We start from the raw sequence: 24,171 nt of genomic DNA on the forward strand, positions 1-24,171 counted from the left end.
GTATATTGAGAAATGTATCAAGTATTCTTTAGATCATTTGTTCAAATGTATCATTAAATGTGTCTTTTTATTATGAAATTTCTTTGTATGATATCAGCAATATTCCATTGAACATAATATCTGAATTAGAAGGACGTAGTCCTATAGGAGTTTACTTGGACTACACTTTTGGCAACAACAGGCTACTGTTTTGCTAGACACTTCCCCCACGAAACATGGCTCTCAGAGGAGGTGGCTGCAACTGTCTGAGCCTGGGCTCTGTGTTGACATCTGGAGGCCTTGGCCCTGGCATGCAGCTCCACAACACAAGTCAATCCATCTTCTTCATCCACCGCTGCTGCCGAAAATGGAAGATACAACATATGAATCAATCATACCGGCCAATGCATGTGTACTTCCCACAATTGCATAAGTAGCATGCTGTCATCATAAGTCAACCAGCAATTGCCTCACACACACAGTCGCATACTTGGAAATCTGAATGAATCCAGTGTCACAAGTGAAAGAGAACCAAAAGTTACAATGATGCAACTGCACATGTAAACATTGCACATTGACATGTGACCACATACCCATGACAACTACCCATTTGACATTCCAATAGCAATGAAACAATGACCCAAGGGCTTCCTGCAGGCAGGGACATGGAAAGGACACATGGCCACTTTTGTCAGTGGCATCATAGTTACATCTTCATCCAACCACATCTTGCTTCATGCATCTCTGACAACCATACATGTAAATGTGCAACGAGTACATACACCTGTTTCTGATGATCAAGCAGCAATGCTGTTGGTCCTAACGCAAGGACCTTTCTTTTATGATGACATATCATGTGTGCCCTCTCATTAGGTGGCGTGACTGGGCAAGATGGTGAACCAGATTTTCAAATGCACTAAATTGCCATGCCAAGAAGTGCCCACGCATGTGTCAGTCTCGCATGTGTCAGTCTCTCCTGCTGACTGGATATGATGAAATCATCATTCCCCAATTGAACAACCCATAGAGAAATTGTGTATGATTTCATACTACATGGTCTCAAAATCTAAATCAGTGCTGTGTCCATGGCCTTGCCATCAGCATCTCACATTGTATGCACACATGTACTTGTTGTCACCTAGAGATGCAAGACTTGACTTATACACTTGTCCTCTTCACTCACGTGTGCCATAACATACTTCCAGTGTGTGCATGAGGCTGCATGGCAGTCACGACTTTGGCAACACACATGCCGGGACATTCTAAATCATTGGTACTTTTCACCGTATGCGAATTTACCAGCAGCTTGGTTATGGGCTTGCAGGTCAAGGATCTACACATGAAGTGCTGAGTTGATTCTCTCTAGGATCCAGAGGTGAAGAGGTGCCATTCGATGAAAGCCTGCAGAGTGCACCTCCATGGAAGCCCCTGAGTGAATGACCACTGATTGCCTCTGGATTCCCAGGTTGTCCCAGCACTTTTTGCTGTGGTCCACAGTACTGTCTCCCATCCCCTCCACATTTCTGGCAGCCGCAATGTCTTGTCAGATAGTTTGAAGTCCACAGGCCCTAAGCCACTACTGTGGAATGAAGAGGGAATCGTAATGGGTTCATAACCTGTTCACCCGGGATGGCAACTTCAGCAGCAGAGTAGCTGACAGCCCTCAGCCTTGACACTTTGAGGGTGCTGGTAGATGTAGCAGATATGGTGCACCGGAGACTGGTGGGGTGAACCTGCTCCCTGACTGTACCTGAACTGTGGAGCTATGATGTGACTAGGGAGGTACCGAAGTCCACATAAGGCAGATGAGTTGGTCACATAGCTGGTCAGAGGACTCAGAGAAGAACCCACAGAAGAACAGGCTATGGAGGAAAATAAGGCACTACAAGGCAGTGCAAGTGGTCAGCAACCAGTAACACACTACCAAACAGCCGATGATGCTGATGTAATGAAGAAAAATATGGCAAGAGGAGGTACACAATTACAAAAAGTAGGATGACAAAGAAGGCATAGGTGTCTCCACGAGATTGACAAGGTGCCAGTGACTAAATCTCAGGAATGGCCCTATGAGAATGCATTCTGCACTGCACGCAGCATATAACGTGCATGGGCACATATGCTGCGTAACACTGTAAATAGCCAGCACTTGCATTTTACTTTCTTGTACGGACACTTAGATCTTTTGATGTACTGCGAAAACCTGGCTTACTTTGGTCTCAGCTAAACATTTCTCCATTTACTATTGCACTATGAGTGAGAGGGTTTCACAGAGAGGATGGGGACGAGGGCAGAAGAAGGGGCCACATGTGAGATGTGGCGGTGATGCTACAGGTACCCCAGGTGTCTCAGTACCACCAATGCCCACTAGTGCTAAGACAGGCACAGGCATCACATCAGGAACCGCCACATGTTCAGGAGAAGGGGTCACCCAGAATGAAGCACTTCACTGAGGAGGAGGATTATGTTGATGAATAATAGTTCGACCTGTACCCTTGGGCTGGCAATACCCTTTCTGTGATGCAGAGGTAGATGCTGTGGCAGGAGGTCACCAATTTGCACTTCAAAAGAGGTACACAAAGAGTAGGGTGAGCTCACTAGGCGTACCAACGAGGAGCTAGGCAGCAATGTGGCCTCTGCCCAGAGTACTGGTGGTGGATCATCACATGTTGAAGAGCTGACTCCATCCTTTAAAGAGGTCGCCAATGGCTTCATCACAATTGAGCAGGTGGTTGGCGTGGGAGGAATGAACACCTATGCTGCCACATAAAGTGAGTGCCATGTGTGCATGACATATATGCTCTCCTCACCACATGACATGCAATCAAATGATGCAGTACTGTTGGTTGGGATCCTTCTCTCCCATCCTTGATTACTACAGTAATGTATCCATGATCACTTCCATTAACCTTTGGGCATTATAGAAGACAGATCTTTGTTCTATGTTTCTGGTTGACATTGATCTCACGACACACATTACTGTGCACAGCAATCTTTAGTAAGGCCAATACACCTTTATTTATTTATTTATTTATTTATTTGTTTATTTATTTATGCATTTATAAAGCATGAATAAACCTGCAGTCATCAAGGTACTGGTTACAAAAAGTGGTATAGAAGAGCAAGAGGGGGAGGGGGAGAGGAAGGGAGAGCAGCAGTTGCAAATGAAACAGGTATCAATAAAGTTTCAGTTGAACAGTCTGGTTTTAAGTTCTTTCCTGAAAGGCTAGTATGATTTATCGCCATGCAAATGAGGTGGCAAAGCATTCCAGAGATTGGCTGCAGTGGTTGAAAAGCTAGAGCCTCTGGCTTTCTTGCACAGAATTTGTGGGATGGTCAGACGGTGGTTGTAGATGGTTCGGGTAGGTCAGGAGGATAAGTCGTGATTCTCTGGGGTCCAGTTTGGTTAGCCATGAGGGGGGGACCTACTAACAGGATTTCAGTCTTCTCAGTGTTGAGGCAGAGTTAGTGGGCGGCCATCAAGGCTTGTATGGTGTCATAGATTTTGTTAATGGTGATAGTATTTTGTGCATGGTTACACGTGAGAGGGAGGAGGATTTGGGTTTCATCGGCATAGAAGGTTTTGATGTTGCCAAGAACAACCAGGTGATTGAAGAGGGGTTTGGTATAAATGTTATGTAGGGTGGGGGAGACACAAGATCCTCAAGAGACACCACAGTTAACTGGTGTTTGGATGGCCACTGTGAACCCTGCATGAAGACGGGCGGTTCTACCTGCTAAGAAAGAGGTGACAAAATTGGTTGCTTTCGGCGGAGAAGTTGGAGGCAGTCATGAGGTGGTGGCAGAGGGATTGGTGGTTAACCAGGTCAAATGCCGCAAACAGGTTTTTTTTTGATGAAGGGGAGAGCCAGACTTTCTTGAGCCTAGGTGGGATAAAGTTAGTTCTGAATGAAGCTTTGATGAATGCTGTGATGATGGATATGAGGGCTGCTGCACAGTCTTTGATGAGCGGGGTTGGACAGGTATTGCAATGGCTTAAGGCTGGTGATGATCTTAGTAATATCATATCCGTAACAGGTAGGAAGCTAAATGGGGTGGAGGTTTCAGGGGGATGGGGTGGGACATGGTTGGCCGACAGGTCAGAGCTGGAAGGCTTTGCAAGGATGACTACTTGTTTCTCTTGAACATTTCTCTGTAGGGTGCAGGTTTTATTTGTGAGGGAGTCTTGGATGTTTTGGCACCAGGTGGCGTCTTTGGTGAAGTAAGCTGTAAGTGTGGCAGGGGTTTCAGCTTGTGCAGGATGGAGAACAATTCCTGAGATTGCGAGTGGGCCTGGGAGATTCTATTGTAGAGAGCAGTGCCTTTGGCTGTGTAGATGGCCTTCTTGTATTCTTTGGGAAATTTGGCGAGTCAGGTTGTTTTGGTCACTCTGGGGGATTTACGCCAGCTGGCTTCTACGGAGCGCTACTTGGCTCCCATGGACTGAACACTAGGTGTGAACCAAGGGTTTTCGTGAGTGGAGGGTTTAGCCTTGCACGGTTTGAGTGGGGCAATGTTGTCGACCACTGACAATATGTTGTAGATGTTGAGGAGGGCAGTGGAATTGGAGGGCAAGATTTCATGGGAGAGCGTGTGATCTGTGATTAACAAGGTCAGGTGGTGTTCCTTGGTGAAGTTGCAAGTGCATTGTGTGATTGCAGGCGATAGCGGGTTGAGGGTCCGTGGAGGGCATAAGGGTATGCTGAGGGTGATAGTGTGGAGGTTGAACCAGAGGTTAGGGGTGTTAGCAGTGATGGTGGTGGTACAGTTGAGGTTGGCAGGACAATCTAGTGTCTTGCCTAGTCTGTGAGTCGCACTGGCGACAAGCTGTGTGGAGCCGAGAGTGGTCAAGGAGTTACCAAGGTTGATGATGTCTTTGTCTGAGGGGCCATTAAAGCCTAGGTTCTGGTCACCCATAATAAGTATTTTGGAGCTAGGCTTGCTACTGGTGGTTATAACCTGTAGGAGGTCTTATTGAAAGGTTTTTATGGGGCTTGGTGGGTGGTAGGTGATGTGGAGGGTGATGGTAGTGATGGGAGATACTGAGAACCTTGCACTGAGTATCTCATGGGAAGGTGAAGCGCCAGTGGGGAGTGGATTGATAGTGAGTGTGTCTTTGTAGATGAGGGCAGTGCTGCACCTTTATGTACGGGACAGTCACACCAGAGGATGGTTTAGTCAGGGTGGGTGGCAATGCAGAGTGCTGGGCCAGCAGTCAAGTGCAGCCATGATTCTGTTATGGCAAGAAGGTCAAATGAAAGAGATTGGTGATCAAATCTCGGATGTCTGTGACATGGCCAATCATGGACTGTGCATTGGTAAGTGAAGAGGAGAGGTGTGTGGGCAACGGGTGGGGTGGCAGGGTTTGTGAGAGGATTTAGAGGGTGTTTCAGAATGAAGGGTTGATGCAGTGTATCGTGTGCAGGTGCCTGTTGCGGTAACCTGGTGATGGCAGGAAGGAATGAGGGGTGGGCAGTACACGTGTCCGTGAGGATAGCCTGTGTGTTCTCTCTAACCCTAAGCATGGAAGGGGCAGCATGGAAGGGTATGGAGTTACCTTGCATGCAGGGGAGATGAGGGGCTCCAGTAGATGTAGAGTGGCCGCTGGGAAGTGCTGCATGGGGGATGTTGATTTCCTTGGAGGAAATGGCCTGGGTATGGGCTGGGTATGGTTATCCAGACTGATGGCAGGTGGCTATAGACTACTGAAGGTGGATGGGTTAGGTTGAAGCGCAGGAAGGAAAGGCGTGCTGTGAGTGGTGTCGATGCATTTGGAGGACAATACAGTCAGAAGGAGGTAGGGATAGGTATTACTGCTTACTCGTTTGCCCTGGCTGGCTAATAGCTGGAGGAGGGATGACAGTGGGCACATGCCTGTGAAGGCAGAGGAGGGTAGGTGGCAGGCATGGCCACCATGTGGTTCACAGGGAAGCTACTGGAAAAATGTACTGATCTATATGTGCCAATGGTCTGCTAGACACATGTCACTAGACACGCTCACAGTGTCAAGGCTGTGTATAGTGCAGTGTCAACACAAAGGTTGGCTCAAATGGAGTCACACTCAGCAGTCGACGGTGGCATGGATGAGCTACAATGTCAGTGACAAGTTGCATGAGGGGGTGAAATGTAAAATGTAATGTTTATTGCACATTTGGACTGTCAATAATTCTGTGGTGAAGCCAGTACACACTGGTCATAGCCATGTTGAAGTATCTCCACACATGGCCTGATGCATGTGTAGCAGGCCCTTTTGTGTCTATATGAATTTGAATTTAAATATGCAAGTTCATCTGGGTAGGCCTCTGAATATTATGGTTTGACTCTGTGCAGGCTAGTGCAGCAGATGAGAAGGAAGAGGAGGATGAGGCACAACCATCCATCAGTGCAGCCGGTGGTGTTGTGTATGGTGAGAATCCCCTTCAGTTGCAGGCCACCATCAGCAAGGCCTGCCAACTTTTGATGATGCTGACAAATATGATGTTTAAGGCATACTAAGGGACATGGTGGAGGGGCCAGCACTGAGTATTCTAGATCCTATGGAGCTCCATGAGCTCCTCGAGGCTGCTGAGTCTGGGGAGGAGAGCCAGGGGACCCTGGGCCTGGAAGCGGAGAGTCCTGCATCATTATTGGGTTCTGTCTCTACAACATTGTTTTCTCCCAGCAGTGGAGGCTGATGACAGTGAGAAGATTGTAGACTACCAGCCAATGACAGTGTGTTTACTGCGACAGGCCTGGCATTTGGCATGCTGTCTTGGTAGGCCATGCACATGTGGTGGACGTATGCTGCATGGAATTGGCCAACAGGGCAAGGTCATGCAATATATGGCCAGGGACATTCATCGCTTGGCCAACAATCTCCAATGCTACACACACTGCGAAAATACACATACTGTGGCAGGAGAGGAAATAGGACATTCAATACCTAAGGTAGGCAATTCACAAGGAGGCCTTTGCCTTTATTATATCCCTCCATGATGAGTTGTTGGGCTCAAGGGATGTACAGTGGCAAGCAATGGTCTCCTGATGCAAACCCGTCATAAAGAGATGTTGCCATCAAGGGAAATCCACCGTCAAGACAAAGATTCCTTGAGTCAATGTATGTATGAAGATATGTTGGCTTCAAGGAAATTATGTGGTCAAGAAACAGATTCCTTGAGACAACGTCTTTATGAGAGGAGATGTTGGCCTCAAGGGACATGCACTGCCAAGAGACAGATCCCTTGAGGGAAAATCTCAACATGCAGTTGGAGACATCAAGAGTCAGCATGCATGCTGACACGTTGGCCACTCACGATAACCATCATCAGGAACTTGTTGCAATTGGGTCACAAATGCATGCATCCCTCTCACGAGTGGCCCTAGCCAGTGAAGACCAGGTTTTGGCCATGCATGATCAGAGTGCCCCATCCCTGGATCCACCGCAGGATTCAGTTAATGCCATTAGCCATATCAGAACCACCCCTATCCTGTTGCCACCACCACCCCTTCTTCATGTACCCTAGTGTCCTTTAAGCACATGGATAGAGTGTTTTTTTTACGGGTTTGTTCCCGTCCAAGGTGGACTGTATTTTGTTTCATTCTGACAGAGCCATAGTTCTCCAGTGGCCAGTGCTTAACTAACTATGCTACTGTGCACATGATTGAGCTGAAGGACTGTACATGCAGACATGCTCAGTGAAGCCAACTGATGTGGTTATCTGGATTTCAACAGCCTCACACATACAGGTAAACATTCAATTTAAAAAGGATGTGTAAGATATGTGTAATCTGTAAAACAGACACCTTTAGCTAGTCCTAACAAATGACCAATGTCACTTCAGATCTCTCAGCTCATCCAGCACCCACACTCTCTGTGAAGACACCTCAAGCATGCTATTTCCATTTAAGTCCCCATTCCATCTGCTGGACACTGACCCTCCTAGCACCAATGTGAAGGCTCAGTGTTAGGTGGAGGTAGTGAGGGAATCAAAGCACGCCTGTGGTACAACCAAGGTAAGATTGTGCACTTTCATACATTAGCATGGCTGTTGAACGATGCATCCCAATAGTAGTGTGATGTGGCACATGTAGTGTTGAGCATGAATGATTCAATATGGTGACATATGAGGATGGTAATTGCCACAAACAATGGGAGTTGTCCTACATCATTGAGTGTGGAAATGTCTCCTTGTTCAGCTATGCATGTGATATGCTTTATTGGTTACACCTCCACAGCATGCTGCTTAGAGTCAGTCTACACGGGAAGTTCACATGTTTTGGTGAGGACTGATGTAGTGGCTTTTTATTTGTGCACCATTACTATTAACACTCCTGTCATGTGAGCCTTGCATGTCATCTACTGGCATTTGTCATGTCAACCAGCCACTACATTATGCATGAGCATGCAACACACCTGACTCTCACAATTCACATAAGAGGATGTTCCAGATGACAAGTATGTATGCCGATGATAAGTGAAACCTGCTGTGCATTGCTGGTGAGATGCACATGTCGGAAGGGCAAAGTGACTTTCTCATTTGTTAGTGTTGTTGCTGTGTTCCCATTAATGTGTACACGAACTGTTGATAGCAAGTGGTGTGCAACCTTTCATTGGCTTGATACAATTGTTTATTCTGTGAGGGGCTACATTGCTTTCTATGAGATATGGAGAATATCTACGTGATAGGGCAAGGCACATGTTGAGGGTATAAGAGACATGCATGAAAATAAAGGTTGCAGGGGACCGGGTGGCCAGTGTATGGTCATGAAGGGATGCACTAACAACCAAGGGAGTTAACGGGGCAACCAGGTCACATTGTCTCAGGTAGGGTAGTGAGTGTCCGGTGTGTAGAGGCATGTGTCATAGAATGCCTTCACCTTGCAGAGGACGGTCAAATGACAGTGAATGTATAGACTACTGTTTGGGGTAGGGTATAAACGTGTAATCAGACCTAGGCTGAGAAGGCCTGTCTGCTGGGTCTTCCATTGATGTACCAGCTGAGGAGTAGTCTACACTTGTCCTCACTTCTGATGTGTTATGGGTCTACAGAGATGTTGACTTTGTGATTGAAAAATGTTGTTGACTACAGGCTGACAGCCTTGTAGAAGGTGCTGCAGGAATTGAAGGTGGGGGAGGCTTGCAATCGGTAACAGTGCAGGGTAATACTTGTAATGTTCATGTGCCCTCATCCGCGGAGTACATTGATAGCTAGTGCATCTGCATGCCAGTCACATCTCAAGAGTAGGAGGTTGGTAAACAGAAGGGATTACCTAGGGTTGTTGTACACATTCAGTTGGGAAGCCATCCTGGGACATTTTACTGGGCGAGGAGATATTACTTTTTTTTAATATCAGAATTCCCTGTCAGTTATTGACACTTTACACATTCTGCCCTTGTCCTCTTCCCATTAACAAACATCTTAGGACATAGCATGCAGGAACTGGTGCAACAGGATAATTGATATGTCACCTGACACGTTAGGAAAAGTACAGTACACCTGTGAGATACATGTTATTGACAGGAAGAACACAATGAAATTGCAACCTGCATGCAAGGAGTCCTTTCTGACTTATGCTTTTCCTGCCACACGCATCTGCTTTTGGGTCTACTTATAGTGACCTGCTGGTAGGCATTGAAGGTGAGCAATGCAGTACAGGAAATAGGGACATCCTACGCAGCATCTGGGGTAGGAACCACCAGGACAGACGTTAGGCCAGACACCTCCTACATACCATACCTCTATTTTCAGAGACATGCACAGACACTGGAAAAGTGTTGGGATTCACCAACCTGTCAAACAACCATCGGTATAGGTGAAGGGGCTTCCTCACATTGAGTGAGTTTAGTAGCAAATCACCTTAAATTGCATCTTTTATTGTACATGCTATTTTACCTGTGCTATGGCTAGAGCCACTTATTTTGTTAGTTACTCAGACAAAGAAGAGGAACAAGGAAATAATTGGAGCTTGTGCCAGGTAGATGGAAGATGGTGCAGCGCTAAGTTTCTTTGCTCATAGAAAGTGCACTTACCATTGTGCAAAACAATGTTTGCCGACTCACTTATCGTACTTTGTGCTGGTCCTTCCCATTTGGCGCCCTGTGTGAGTGCTTTGCGCAGGCTTGAACTCAGCACAATCGAAGGGCCAGTGTAAAGAAGGAGAAGGAGGTGGGGCATGCAAATCCCTCCATTAAAAGAGGAAAATGAGAAATAGCATGGGCATCAAGCACTAAGTAAACTATCCTCACAGAATTAATAGCACTTTTGCATTGACTACAAAGGAGAACAATCTTACCGCACACTCATCAGCAATTCGCAAAGCAAAAATGCGCAATGAAACCCCACATAGAGAAAGTGCAATATAATTCTACTGGACAATTGATTGCCACAGCATTGCTAGCACTGATATCACTACATGGAAGGAGGAGGAGGGACAGAATCTTCCACACATGAACAACAATATTTTGGATGCCGGATGAGGAGGTGTATGGAACCTACCGCTTCGTTCTGGCAGAATGACCTGGCATCACCCACCATGTGCCTCCAGGTTGTGAAACCTCTGGTCAAAGTGCTATCAACCTTACACTTCTTGGCCACTCGATCATTCCAGCATACTACTGTGGGGGCATATTACAGCCCAAAGAATCAAGCTGTCTCCAGCAGGTCTTGCACTACATTCTAGCACATGTGCATAGGCACATGGGCATGCTACACACTGTGTAGACAACGCAAAGAGTGTGCAAGAAAGTTTATGCAGTTGCCCACTTTCCCCATGTCTTAGGAGTCATCCATTACACCCAAGTAGCTCTGCAACAACCAAGGGCATTGAGCACATATATTGCAATAGGAAACATTGGCATTCAATAAATGTGCAGGTGATCTGTGATGCCAAGGGACACATCATGGATGTGACTACAAATTACCCTGAATGCACGCATGATAACTACACATTGCATCATTCCCCTATACACCAGGCCCTGGCATGGGGAACCTTTGTCATCTCCTGACTAATAGGTGATTTTCAATCATCATGCACGCACACGCAGTTACATGCAAATTAACTAGGGGGGTCCCGGGAGTCCCTCTGCCAGACATTAGTCCTGGTTACAAGAGACTTACCCAGAGTCTGTAGCTCACTATCTTTCACAGAGAAGAAATATCCCAAGCATATCAGTCTTTGTCCTGCCCTGGGGCAGTCCAGCACCGAAATGCTAGGCAATTCTCCTCTGAACAAGAGTACCAACAGAAACCCCAGACACGTGTTTCGGTCTGGTTGAACCTCATCAGTAGGGTGTAGCTGTGTCTCTCTAAGAATAGTGAGCAAGGGGTCCACGTCTGGATTCCCCTAGTAACTTAGGGTGAGACCCAAAGTTACTTGAAATATGCAAATAACAAGGGGGTCCTGGGAGACTCTCTGCCAGACATGAGTCCTGGTTACAAGAGCCTTACCCAGAGTCTTTAGCTCACTATCTTTCACAGAGAAGAAATATCCCAAGCATATCAGTCTTTGTCCTGCCCTGGGGCAGTCCAGCACCGAAATGCTAGGCAATTCTCCTCTGAACAAGAGTACCAACAGAAACCCCAGACACGTGTTTCGGTCTGGTTGGACCTCATCAGTAGGGTGGATCTGTGCCTCTCCAAGAAGCTTACATGCCACACAGAAGCACAAGAAATGACACTATATGTAATCAATACAAATGTACTCTTTTGCAGGGGACAGTGGCAACATGCTGTCACCCTTCCTGTTGATACCGATCAGGAATCCAGCCAGCCCGGTGAGGCATGTTACAACACAGCACACATAGCCACACCATATATACTCAACCACCACTCTCTCATTACAACACACAATATACTCCTCACTTACCTCATACCCACTCTATCTCTCCTCAAATACACACCTTCAACCCAACCTCAATCACACAAATAACATTTTCTGGCCCTCTCACAAGGCCCACAGAATCATTTTTACAAACGAATATACCTTACTATAAAACTACCTGACCCCTCCTTGGGCCACCAAAATGCTTATACAACCACTAAGCATTACTATTTACATCAACACTCTATATACCACAATATTTATAATCTACTGGTGCACTCCTCAACAATAAAGCTCTCACCAATCCTTATGGCTAACAATCGCAGTAACGTGTCCCCTGTTACTAACTCTGGTCCGTCCCCTATGTTTGAATTTAAGGATATGAGTCAACCCGAAGTCATCACCCTCCTCAAATCCATGAAACCCTCCAATTTTATAGGGGACGCGTGCCCTGCACAACTCGTTAAAGACTGCGCCCCCACCCTCGCCCCCTTACTCACGGCATTCATCAATGCCTCGTTTCAGTCTGGCCATGTCCCAACTGGACTCAAGGAAGATTGGGTATGACCACTCCTTAAGAAACCCTCCCTCGACCCATCGATCCCACAGAATTATAAACCCATTACCACTATTCCTTTTCTGCTGAACATTTTGGACAAAGCAGTCTACCTCCAAGTCCAAAAATTCCTTGAAGAAAACCATCTTCTTGGTCTTCGGCAATCCGAGTTCCAGCCATGGAATTACCCTGTCCTCACTTCTGATGTGTTATGGGTCTACAGAGATGTTGACTTTGTGATTGAAAAATGTTGTTGACTACAGGCTGACAGCCTTGTAGAAGGTGCTGCAGGAATTGAAGGTGGGGGAGGCTTGCAATCGGTAACAGTGCAGGGTAATACTTGTAATGTTCATGTGCCCTCATCCGCGGAGTACATTGATAGCTAGTGCATCTGCATGCCAGTCACATCTCAAGAGTAGGAGGTTGGTAAACAGAAGGGATTACCTAGGGTTGTTGTACACATTCAGTTGGGAAGCCATCCTGGGACATTTTACTGGGCGAGGAGATATTACTTTTTTTTAATATCAGAATTCCCTGTCAGTTATTGACACTTTACACATTCTGCCCTTGTCCTCTTCCCATTAACAAACATCTTAGGACATAGCATGCAGGAACTGGTGCAACAGGATAATTGATATGTCACCTGACACGTTAGGAAAAGTACAGTACACCTGTGAGATACATGTTATTGACAGGAAGAACACAATGAAATTGCAACCTGCATGCAAGGAGTCCTTTCTGACTTATGCTTTTCCTGCCACACGCATCTGCTTTTGGGTCTACTTATATTGACTTGCTGGTAGGCATTGAAGGTGAGCAATGCAGTACAGGAAATAGGGACATCCTACGCAGCATCTGGGGTAGGAACCACCAGGACAGACGTTAGGCCAGACACCTCCTACATACCATACCTCTATTTTCAGAGACATGCACAGACACTGGAAAAGTGTTGGGATTCACCAACCTGTCAAACAACCATCGGTATAGGTGAAGGGGCTTCCTCACATTGAGTGAGTTTAGTAGCAAATCACCTTAAATTGCATCTTTTATTGTACATGCTATTTTACCTGTGCTATGGCTAGAGCCACTTATTTTGTTAGTTACTCAGACAAAGAAGAGGAACAAGGAAATAATTGGAGCTTGTGCCAGGTAGATGGAAGATTTAGTGTTTAGTCAAATTGTAAGAGTCCAGATCCGGTACTGTCAAGGGGGGAGCACTTACCAGTTACACATATAGCGCAGTGAGTGTCGTTGGGAGTGGTGATGTCATTGCGCATGGCGTGGTGTTTTAAGGGGAGTAGTGGTAGGGGGCTTTTGAACAATATGTGACAATTAGAAAAGCCATGTTTTTTAGGCCTTTGTTTGGAAAACATTTTTGTAGACTGCTTATATTAAAGGGCTACAGGCTTTTATGATAGCAATGTTAATTTTTGAAGGCTCAGCAGACACAGTACACAGTAATGCTGCAAGAATGAAGTTTTCCAGGAGAACGCAGTCCTATCAGAGCCTCCCCATCAGATACTTTCAGGCCTGGATTCCAGAGAAGATTTGTCAGGGAAAAAAGAATCACATGCAGTTAATTAAAATATATTCATGGTGTTGGGTATGTTTTTTTAGAAACACACCTGGCAGCAAGATGTGTGAAGGGAGATGGGGGGCTAGAGTGATGTGGTAGGTGCTGTGGGGCACCCAACAGGGCACCAATCGGTAGAGGGAGGATTTGGTGTTCCTAGGGTGCAACATTGTTAAGTGTCCTCACTGATGTGCATGGGGCACACCAATGGTGAGACTCAGTGAGAGGATCTTGCCTCGTGCCATCTTAAGATGCCAGGTCCAATCAGTACGCAGCAGGTTATGCATTGTTATATTGGACATGGCCAACCAATGGCAATTAAGTGTTTTTTTGACTAACTAGCACAATCATGAAATTATGGGGAGGAGTGGGATGGGTCATGATGTCATGAGAGGTATTGATGTGATTTTGTTCCAAAAAATGTTTCATCCAATAAGTGTCATTCAAGGTACAGAACACTATAGGGGTCAGATGTAGTTCCACCAACCAGCTGCTGTGACCTGCCCCAAAAATGTAACAAAAATATATGGTAATTTTGTAATTTGTGTATAGAAAGTATAGCTGTGGTGGGGAGAGTCATGCTCATTTAATTCAGTTCAGCTCCACAGGGCTGTCCGAAACATGTCTCCCAGCTGTTTGGGTCCAATAAATCTGCATTACTTATTGCCTGTTGTGTGCTCCTTTTTGATTACTTTCCTTCCCTGGAATTGCGTTTGATGGTGGACGCGTGGTATATTTTGGAAGCCCCAGCGAGATCTTCCATTCCCCCTGCAAGCTGATGGCATTCTTGACGGAATCCTGTGGGGCATCGGGCAGGCAGGACCTGTTCACAGCACACTGACGAGGAGGTCCCAAGGACAGACAGTTCGCAAAAGTGTGCCTGGTCCTGAGCACCACCTACGCTCAGGTGCAGGCCATGATAGAAGACTCAGCATTGAGAGGACTCAACGATCTCTAAAGCACATGAGTGTACCCCTTGCATGAACGTGCAATACTGTGCATGTGCACACGTGGTAGGGTTTTATGGTGTATAGGATACATCCAACAGGGGGAGAGGACGATCAGCCATAGTAGTAGTATATATTAGTTCCACCCCTCCAGTAGGCAGAGGGTGTGTGGTTGGCACATCTATGGTAGAATGGATGATTGCATAGAAAGTGGCACACTTCCATTAGATGGGGTGGTGCGTAGTGCAGGCGATTGCATAATTTCATAATGTTTCTTTTTATTATGGGGATTGAGGTAAAAGATTATTGAGGTCAAGAGGATGAGCACAAGTTATTTAATTTTATTTTTGGATTTGTAGAGCACACTACAGTCCGCAGGCATTTATGCGCTATTACAGGAGCAAGTGAGTAGGCTTGATTCAGGGTTACAAGTGAATGCGGCCCACCAGTAAATTACTTGGTTATAGTTGCTCGGTTACAGTTACAGGAGCAATACAATGGTTGGTAATAATGATACAGGCAAAGCGGCAATTCAAGCCAGTAGTCATAAAATTTCATGGGGGGTCTGAGATTATATAAGGACGGAAACAGCCCCAATGAGGAAAAAAAAACAGATATGTACATGTGAGTGTAAGGTGTGTGGTCATACAAATAGCATAGTCTTAATTGCTTTGCGGAAGGCAAGATGAGAGTCAATCATCCTGATGTGAGAGGGGACGGAGTTCCAGTGCATGGCGGCCATAGTCGGGAAACTGGTGCCGCCAGCACGTACTCTGCGAGTCTTGGTGACAGAGATCATGTGGGAGTAAGCCAATCTAATAGGTCTGGCAGAGGTAGGTTTAGTCATTCTTTGCACCAAGTAAGGTGGTGCAAGGTCATGGACACAATTTTGCATCAGGGTGAGGGTTTTAAAAACTATACTTTCTTGGACCGGGAGCCAATGAACCTGTCTCTTAGCCTCAGAAGTGTGGTCTCTTTTAGATATGCCTGTGGCAGCCTAAGGGCATTATTTTGCACTAGTTGAAGTTTAGCAATGTTCTTGCAGGAGGTCCCTACAAATAGGGCATTGCAGTAGTCCATTATTGACCCAATAATTGCCCTAGCAATGGTGAGGCAATTCGGTTTGCATAAGAAAGGTCTGGCTGCGTTGAGCAATTTGGAGTGGTAACGGAGGAGGAGGCAATGGCATTCACCTGCCTATTCATGGTAAGGTTGGAGTCCAGGTAGTCACCCAAGTTCTTAACTGCTTGCGCCCAGTTACCTCCGGGTTTGGTGCGCCATACAAATAAATAAAACAAACAAACACAGTGATAGGGATATTATCAATAATGAAGGAGTTGTATTGCTTGTCCAGCTTACCCAATGTGGTAGGTGATCCAATTAACAGAAGTTTGGTTATCTCGCCATTGAGACATAATCAGTTTTCTGCCATGCAGGCTTGGATCATTGAGTAAATGGAGTTGAGGGTGTTCAGGTCAGACAAATAATCACCCGAGAGGGGGATAAGCACCTGGGTGTCATCAGCACAATTGGTGTATGAGATGCCCAGTGCATCCAAAATGTTGAACAGAGGCCTCATGAAAAGGTTGTAACGGATGGGTGCAGTACAGGAGCCCTGTGGGACTCCACATTTGACGTGACTTGGATTGGCACAGGACAAGTCAGAGAAGACCGTCATAGCCCTGTCCTGTAGAAATGGAGTGATCCAAGCACATTCCCTCAGGGAGAAATTAGCCGCAGTGGAGAGATAGTGGGAGAGGGTCTTCTGATCCACCTGATCAAAGGCTGCGGATAAATCAAGGAGCAGAAGGAGTACATGTTTGGCTGTGTCTCTAAGGTCGTCCATTTGATTTTTAAGATCTAGTAGGGCTGTTTCTGTGCCGTGTCATGGCTGGAACTCGGATTGCCGAAGACCAAGAAGATGGTTTTCTTCAAGGAATTTTTGGACTTGGAGGTAGACTGCTTTGTCCAAAATGTTCAGCAGAAAAGGAATAGTGGTAATGGGTTTATAATTCTGTGGGATCGATGGGTCGAGGGAGGGTTTCTTAAGGAGTGGTCATACCCAATCTTCCTTGAGTCCAGTTGGGACATGGCCAGACTGAAACGAGGCATTGATGAATGCCGTGAGTAAGGGGGCGAGGGTGGGGGCGCAGTCTTTAACGAGTTGTGCAGGGCACGCGTCCCCTATAAAATTGGAGGGTTTCATGGATTTGAGGAGGGTGATGACTTCGGGTTGACTCATATCCTTAAATTCAAACATAGGGGACGGACCAGAGTTAGTGACAGGGGACACGTTACTGTGATTGTTAGCCATAAGGAGTGGTGAGAGCTTTATTGTTGAGGAGTGCACCAGTAGATTATAAATATTGTGGTATATAGAGTGTTGATGTAAATAGTAATGCTTAGTGGTTGTATAAGCATTTTGGTGGCCCAAGGAGGGGTCAGGTAGTTTTATAGTAAGGTATATTCGTTTGTAAAAATGATTCTGTGGGCCTTGTGAGAGGGCCAGAAAATGTTATTTGTGTGATTGAGGTTGGGTTGAAGGTGTGTATTTGAGGAGAGATAGAGTGGGTATGAGGTAAGTGAGGAGTATATTGTGTGTTGTAATGAGAGAGTGGTGGTTGAGTATATATGGTGTGGCTATGTGTGCTGTGTTGTAACATGCCTCACCGGGCTGGCTGGATTCCTGATCGGTATCAACAGGAAGGGTGACAGCATGTTGCCACTGTCCCCTGCAAAAGAGTACATTTGTATTGATTACATATAGTGTCATTTCTTGTGCTTCTGTGTGGCATGTAAGCTTCTTGGAGAGGCACAGATCCACCCTACTGATGAGGTCCAACCAGACCGAAACACGTGTCTGGGGTTTCTGTTGGTATTCTTGTTCAGAGGAGAATTGCCTAGCATTTCGGTGCTGGACTGCCCCAGGGCAGGACAAAGACTGATATGTTTGGGATATTTCTTCTCTGTGAAAGATAGTGAGCTACAGACTCTGGGTAAGTCTCTTGTAATCAGGACTAATGTCTGGCAGAGGGACTCCCGGGACCCCCCTAGTTAATATGCATGTAACTGCGTGTGCGTGCATGATGATTGAAAATCACCTATTAGTCAGGAGATGACAAAGGTTCCCCATGCCAGGGCCTGGTGTATAGGGGAATGATGCAATGTGTAGTTATCATGCGTGCATTCAGGGTAATTTGTAGTCACATCCATGATGTGTACCTTGGCATCACAGATCACCTGCACATTTATTGAATGCCAATGTTTCCTATTGCAATATATGTGCTCAATGCCCTTGGTTGTTGCAGAGCTACTTGGGTGTAATGGATGACTCCTATGACATGGGGAAAGTGGGCAACTGCATAAACTTTCTTGCACACTCTTTGCGTTGTCTACACAGTGTGTAGCATGCCCATGTGCCTATGCACATGTGCTAGAATGTAGTGCAAGACCTGCTGGAGACAGCTTGATTCTTTGGGCTGTAATATGCCCCCACAGTAGTATGCTGGAATGATCGAGTGGCCAAGAAGTGTAAGGTTGATAGCACTTTGACCAGAGGTTTCACAACCTGAGGCACATGGTGGGTGATGCCAGGTCATTCTGCCAGAACGAAGCGGTAGGTTCCATACACCTCCTCATCCGGCATCCAAAATATTGTTGTTCATGTGTGGAAGATTCTGTCCCTCCTCCTCCTTCCATGTAGTGATATCAGTGCTAGCAATGCTGTGGCAATCAATTGTCCAGTAGAATTATATTGCACTTTCTCTATGTGGGGTTTCATTGCGCATTCTTGCTTTGCGAATTGCTGATGAGTGCGCGGTAAGATTGTTCTCCTTTGTAGTCAATGCAAAAGTGCTATTAATTCTGTGAGGATAGTTTACTTAGTGCTTGATGCCCATGCTATTTCTCATTTTCCTCTTTTAATGGAGGGATTTGCATGCCCCACCTCCTTCTCCTTCTTTACACTGGCCCTTCGATTGTGCTGAGTTCAAGCCTGCGCAAAGCACTCACACAGGGCGCCAAATGGGAAGGACCAGCACAAAGTCCGATAAGTGAGTCGGCAAACATTGTTTTGCACAATGGTAAGTGCACTTTCTATGAGCAAAGAAACTTAGCGCTGCACAAAACGTTTTGTAAATTAGATCCCATGGGCATTCAAAAACCTTTTATGTAATACTTTGTGAATTAAAAGTAAGCAGGAACACTCACTTTCTATCTCCTTTACAATGCAGTTTAAAAAAGATAGGATGAGTCCTTTGAGATTTGTAATGGAAATAGCAAGTCGCAATGTCCATTTTCTGCATTGTAATTTGGCATTTACTTTCACATTTACAATGCATTCAGCTTTAAGCAGTGCTGTCCTTTATAGGTGCAACATTTTTTTTGTTTGCCCATCTGGGGCCTCATTACGAATTTGGCGATAATTCAGTAGTCATTTTGTTGAATTACTGCCAAAATAGTTCACTGTCACTTGGTCCCATGTGGTTACCACAGGATTACAAGTGGCAGCAGGGCTGTGTAAATCCCAATTGTTGAAGTCCATAGGACTCCATTGGGATTTTAACAGAATAACCACAAGCTTTAATTCCGCTGCAGTAATTCTGCAAATCTTTGGAGAAAAAGAGGAGTATTTACCTCCCGCATAATGCTGGAGATAAATCCTCGACTTTTCCTCCAAACTCGGAATTAGTCGATAACGGAATTACCACCACTTTTTTACCACACTGCTGAACTCATAATGAGACCCTGGTCTCTGATTTTCCTGATAGTTATTTCGTTCCTGGGTAGTCTTGATTAAAAAAGGTGATATGCTGATGAAAATAAAGAAGAAGTATCTCTGTCTGGCATATCATATACCGATCTAGCACCCTCTATGCCACCATCAGAGGGTATGTCTTTTTGCAAAAGCAGCAATTAAACAAAATGGGCATTATTTAATTGTACTAACATTTTAAACTGTTTACTTTGAAACATTTGCAACGTTTCCTTCTAATGATCATTTCTAGTATATATTGTAATCGTACCCCAACATCACATTTCTCTTAGTGAGCAAAGCAAATTATGGAAAACTTGAACACATATATATTATGTCTTGATAGAAGGTTATATGGGCCTCATTACGACTCTGGCGGTACGGAGTGAACGGCACCGTAAAAGGTGCCGGCGCCGTTCTCTCCGTACCGCCGCATTACGAGTTCCCCTCGCGGGACACGGAAAGCACGCCTGGGAAAACCAGGCGTGCTTACCGGGTCATGCGAGGGGAAGAGGGAGCAAACAACGAGCCATCTCGTAATGGCCCGTTGTTTGCTCCCTCTCCCATTCCTATTCAGCCCTATGGGGGCTGAAATGGGAATGGGGAAGGACCGTGTCCGGGTCCTTGGAGGGAGGAATTACCGGGCCTTCCGAACTCGGAATGGCCCGGAAAGTCCTCATTCCGAGGACCCAGACCCCGGCGCGATTTTGGCGGCAGCCATGCCGCCAATAGCGGCATGATTACCGCCGAACTCGTAATGAGGGCCTATGCCTTTTAAGGATTCGGATGACTTCCAATACAGACTTTACTTATATATTGTTGGAATGGAATAGTAAATAAAAGTGTGGAAGAAAAGGAAAAAAGAAATAATTAGAGAGTGAGAAAGAGAGGAGAAAAAGGAGGCGCAGGAGTAAAGTCAAAACAAAAGATTAGGGGTGGAACCTAATTAAGAAAACCGGAAAATCTTTTGGAAATGTGTCAGGGAGTCACAAAAAGGGGCAATCCACACTTCTGACATCCAAATAAGTGCCAAGATGGACTGCCTAGAGAACATATATTGTATTTTTTAGAAGTAACCCTATGAAAAATGGGAAGGTGAACAATAGCACCAGTGTGGGTTCCAGCCTGCTTTTTATAAAATCAAAGAGCCTTTGGTAACATGAGAATGACCACTGATCTTCATATTTAAGACATATGTCTGTGATAAAGGAGTTATATGCCTGAATCACTTAGAACATACCACACATTGAGCTTTGTGCCCATTTGTTTTTTTTTTAGAACACTCACCTTAACTTAAAAATATGTCTAACATTAAAGCACATATATACTGGTTTGGACAGTCACAAGCTTTGAATGTTATGGTAAAATGGCAATGATATCAGTCGCCCAAGAGCGCTCCTCTGCAGTAGAACTCTGCACGAAATGGTATATAAATATATTGTATTTATTAGAGAAAGACATCCCTTGGTGGCTGATCAAAGCAATGATTATAGGATTTAAGTGAACGTTGTAATGCAAAAGAATCACTTTGCACTTTAAAAGGTTTTCTCAGGGAATGCACTGTTTGCACTGTCGTTGTTTATTTTTATTTTTTACTTTTAGGTTATTTATAATGCGCTTTTACACAAGTGTTTTGAGGCATTATAAAACAGCAGGGTGGGGGAACAGAGAGGACAAAACAGTTAACGATCTTACTAGGCCCTGTGGCATTCAGATCGTGCAAGTGCAGTATCGAGAATTGCAAGGGGGAGGGGTTGAGACATGCAAGAGTAGGGTGAATGGGCCCGAGAGAAGAGGTGCTTGGGGAGGCCGGGTGGACAGGGGCGGGGAAAGCGAGAGTGCAGGGGAAGGTAGGGTCTACAAAGTAGGTGCAAGGTTTGGGGCTGAAATGGCAAAGGGTGCAGGACCAGCCAGGGAAGTGCAGGTGGGTGTGTCCAAAGGGCAAGTGCAGGTAGGTACAGTGGTAGACTGGACAAAGGGTGGGGCCTGATGCCCTGTACGGCTCTGAAGGAACCTGGATGTCTGTTTCTGGCAGCTATGGACTTTAGCAGGGGAGGTGGAGGGGGAAGAAAGAAGAGAAAAGGTAGGTCTTTGGGAGCTTCCGGAACTTAAGGAGATCCGGCGCAAGTCTGAGAGGGGCAAGGAGGCTATTCCAGGGAGAGGCACCTGCAGATGAGAGAGATATCTACCACCTATTCTCTGCTTGGAAAAACATCTGGTCTGCAAAGAGTTGGAGCTATATGACAGAAGGCTTCTAGCAGGGAGATATTTAGGGAGAGAATGTTGGATGTAGAGTGTTCCCAGGCCCCAGAAACCTTGTGGATGAGGCAAAGGGCCTTGAACTTGATCCTCGCAGTAACCAGGAGCCAGTGGAGAGATATAAGGGCTGAACGGGGAAGATCCCAGGGCTTGAGGCCAAGGATAAGTCTTTCAGTCCTATTCTGGATTAGTTGAATAGGGCAAAGGGTGGATTTGAGAAGATTGAGGAAAAGGTTGTTGCAGTAGTCCAGCCTGGAGAGAATCAGAGCTCTGGAGACCATGAGTTTCTGGAGGAAGGTGGGGAAAGGGAGAATGCCTCTGAGAAGGTGCAGCTGGAAGTGGGCCTTCTTGGCAAGGTCCATGATGTAAGGAGAGAAGGAGAGAGAGGAGGGCAAATATGATATCAAGGTTTTTTGCCATAAAGGAAGGAGAGGGGAGAGAGCCCATGGACAGCGGCCAGACTTTGGGAGGGAAAGAGGGAGCAGGGGTCCCAATGAGAAGGAACTCTGTCTTACTGGCATTAAGGCAGAGATCATTGGAAGTGCACCATGTCTGAATATCAGATAGCCAGTCAGCAATGAGTGAGGAAGAAGAGGAGGGTAGATTGAAGGAGAGCTGTGTGAGATCAAGTGGGCTAGAGGGGCATGGTAGATATTGAAAAGCCAGGGAAAGAGGATAGAGCCCTTGGGAACACCACAGGTGGAGAGGGAGGTGGTGAAGAGAAAAGGGCCCAATTCAACCTGGGACAGTCTATCAGAGAGAAAGGAGGTCAAACATATTAGAGCCAGGTCTGTAATGCCAAGGGTGTTACAATGCCGATTAATTAAAATGGCATGGTTAACAGAATCAATGGCAGAGGAATGATCAAGAAGGATGAGGACTGAGGGCGAGCTAGAATCTACATTAGAGAGCAAGACTTAACAATAATCACATGGACATTTCAGTGTGTATACTACAGTTGTTGAATCACATGTGCATTAGTGTTTCAAATCTATGTTCTTGCTGAAATGTGGATGTGTAATCGTGTTGCCCTTGATTATGTTCTCGCAATGCTAGCAGTTATAGCAGGTTTGTGTTCCAGTATATTGAATGCCTACCCTTTAAGAAGGTGCAGATTCACCTCGAACCAGAGTTTTCTTTAAAGCCTGATTATGTCTGTATACAAACATTGGTAAACTGGGGAATAGTCTATGTAGAGTGGGGCCATTTGCATTATAGGCCAGTATTTCCTAATGAACCTTTTGATATTGATGCTCTTTGTGGAGTATGTTGTTACATATACACGCAAAGTGATATTTTCGGATGTCTCAGTTCCAATAGGACATCTCTGGAGGTGTGTTCAATGTTATCAGCTATCCCTCTATTCATATGCTGATTTTACCTCTCTCAAAGAATTTCTATTGTACTGTACGTGCTTGCAATTTATATTCCTCTAGGTTTGATATATTACAATGATACCGTAATTACTGGCTCAAGGGTACACTATCAAGTGTGCATTTCTGGTGGAAACTGGTTGCCAGTAGCAAATTGCTACGGGACATTAATTTCATGAATACCCTGGTGTTGAGTGTATTGTTCTCCCAGTATACCTCCAAATCAAGGAGGTGGATTTTAGTCTGAGTAATGTAGTCAATTTAATGCATGGATGCATTTGATTCATCATTTCAAAAAAGTTGTTACATTTATTAACCGGTCCTGTCTACATGCCAAAAACATAATCAATGTATCTGACAAACATGGAAAAGTGTTGTATCTAACTTGCAGAATTCATAAAATGTTCATTCTCGAGGCACAGCATGAATGTATTTGCATAGCTGGGAGCCATGGCTGCTCTCATATTGGTCCCTGAAACTTGTAGAAACAACAATTCCTCGAACCTAAAAAAATGGTTTATAAGGATCAACTTCAAAATAATTAGGAGAAAGAGCCTGTCTGCCGTACATGCTTCAGATATTAATATAAGCCACTCCATAGCTTCTAGTGTGGCCTCATGTACAATACTGGTGTACAGAGATGTGATGTCCATGGGGAAAATAAAATCCCCACCCTCAAAAAACGGCGTTTCACTCTTGATAAAAGGTTAGTCGTATCTTGAATGTAGGTAGGTTTTCCTTGTACAAGTGTCTGTTTTGCCTTATCCAAATATTGTTCTAATGGCTCAAGAAGAGTGCCCATTGCAGCAATAATGGGGCATCTGGGTGGATTCATAAGGTTCTTGTGAATCTTCGGCAGAATATAAAATACTGCAAATTACTGGATGGGTCATTTGTAAGAACCTTCTAGTACGTTCTGTGACTGCTCCCCTGTT

The sequence above is a fragment of the Ambystoma mexicanum genome, chromosome 10 (assembly GCF_040938575.1).
Source record: "Ambystoma mexicanum isolate Mex_15411 chromosome 10, UKY_AmexF1_1, whole genome shotgun sequence".
Lineage (NCBI taxonomy): Eukaryota > Metazoa > Chordata > Amphibia > Caudata > Ambystomatidae > Ambystoma > Ambystoma mexicanum.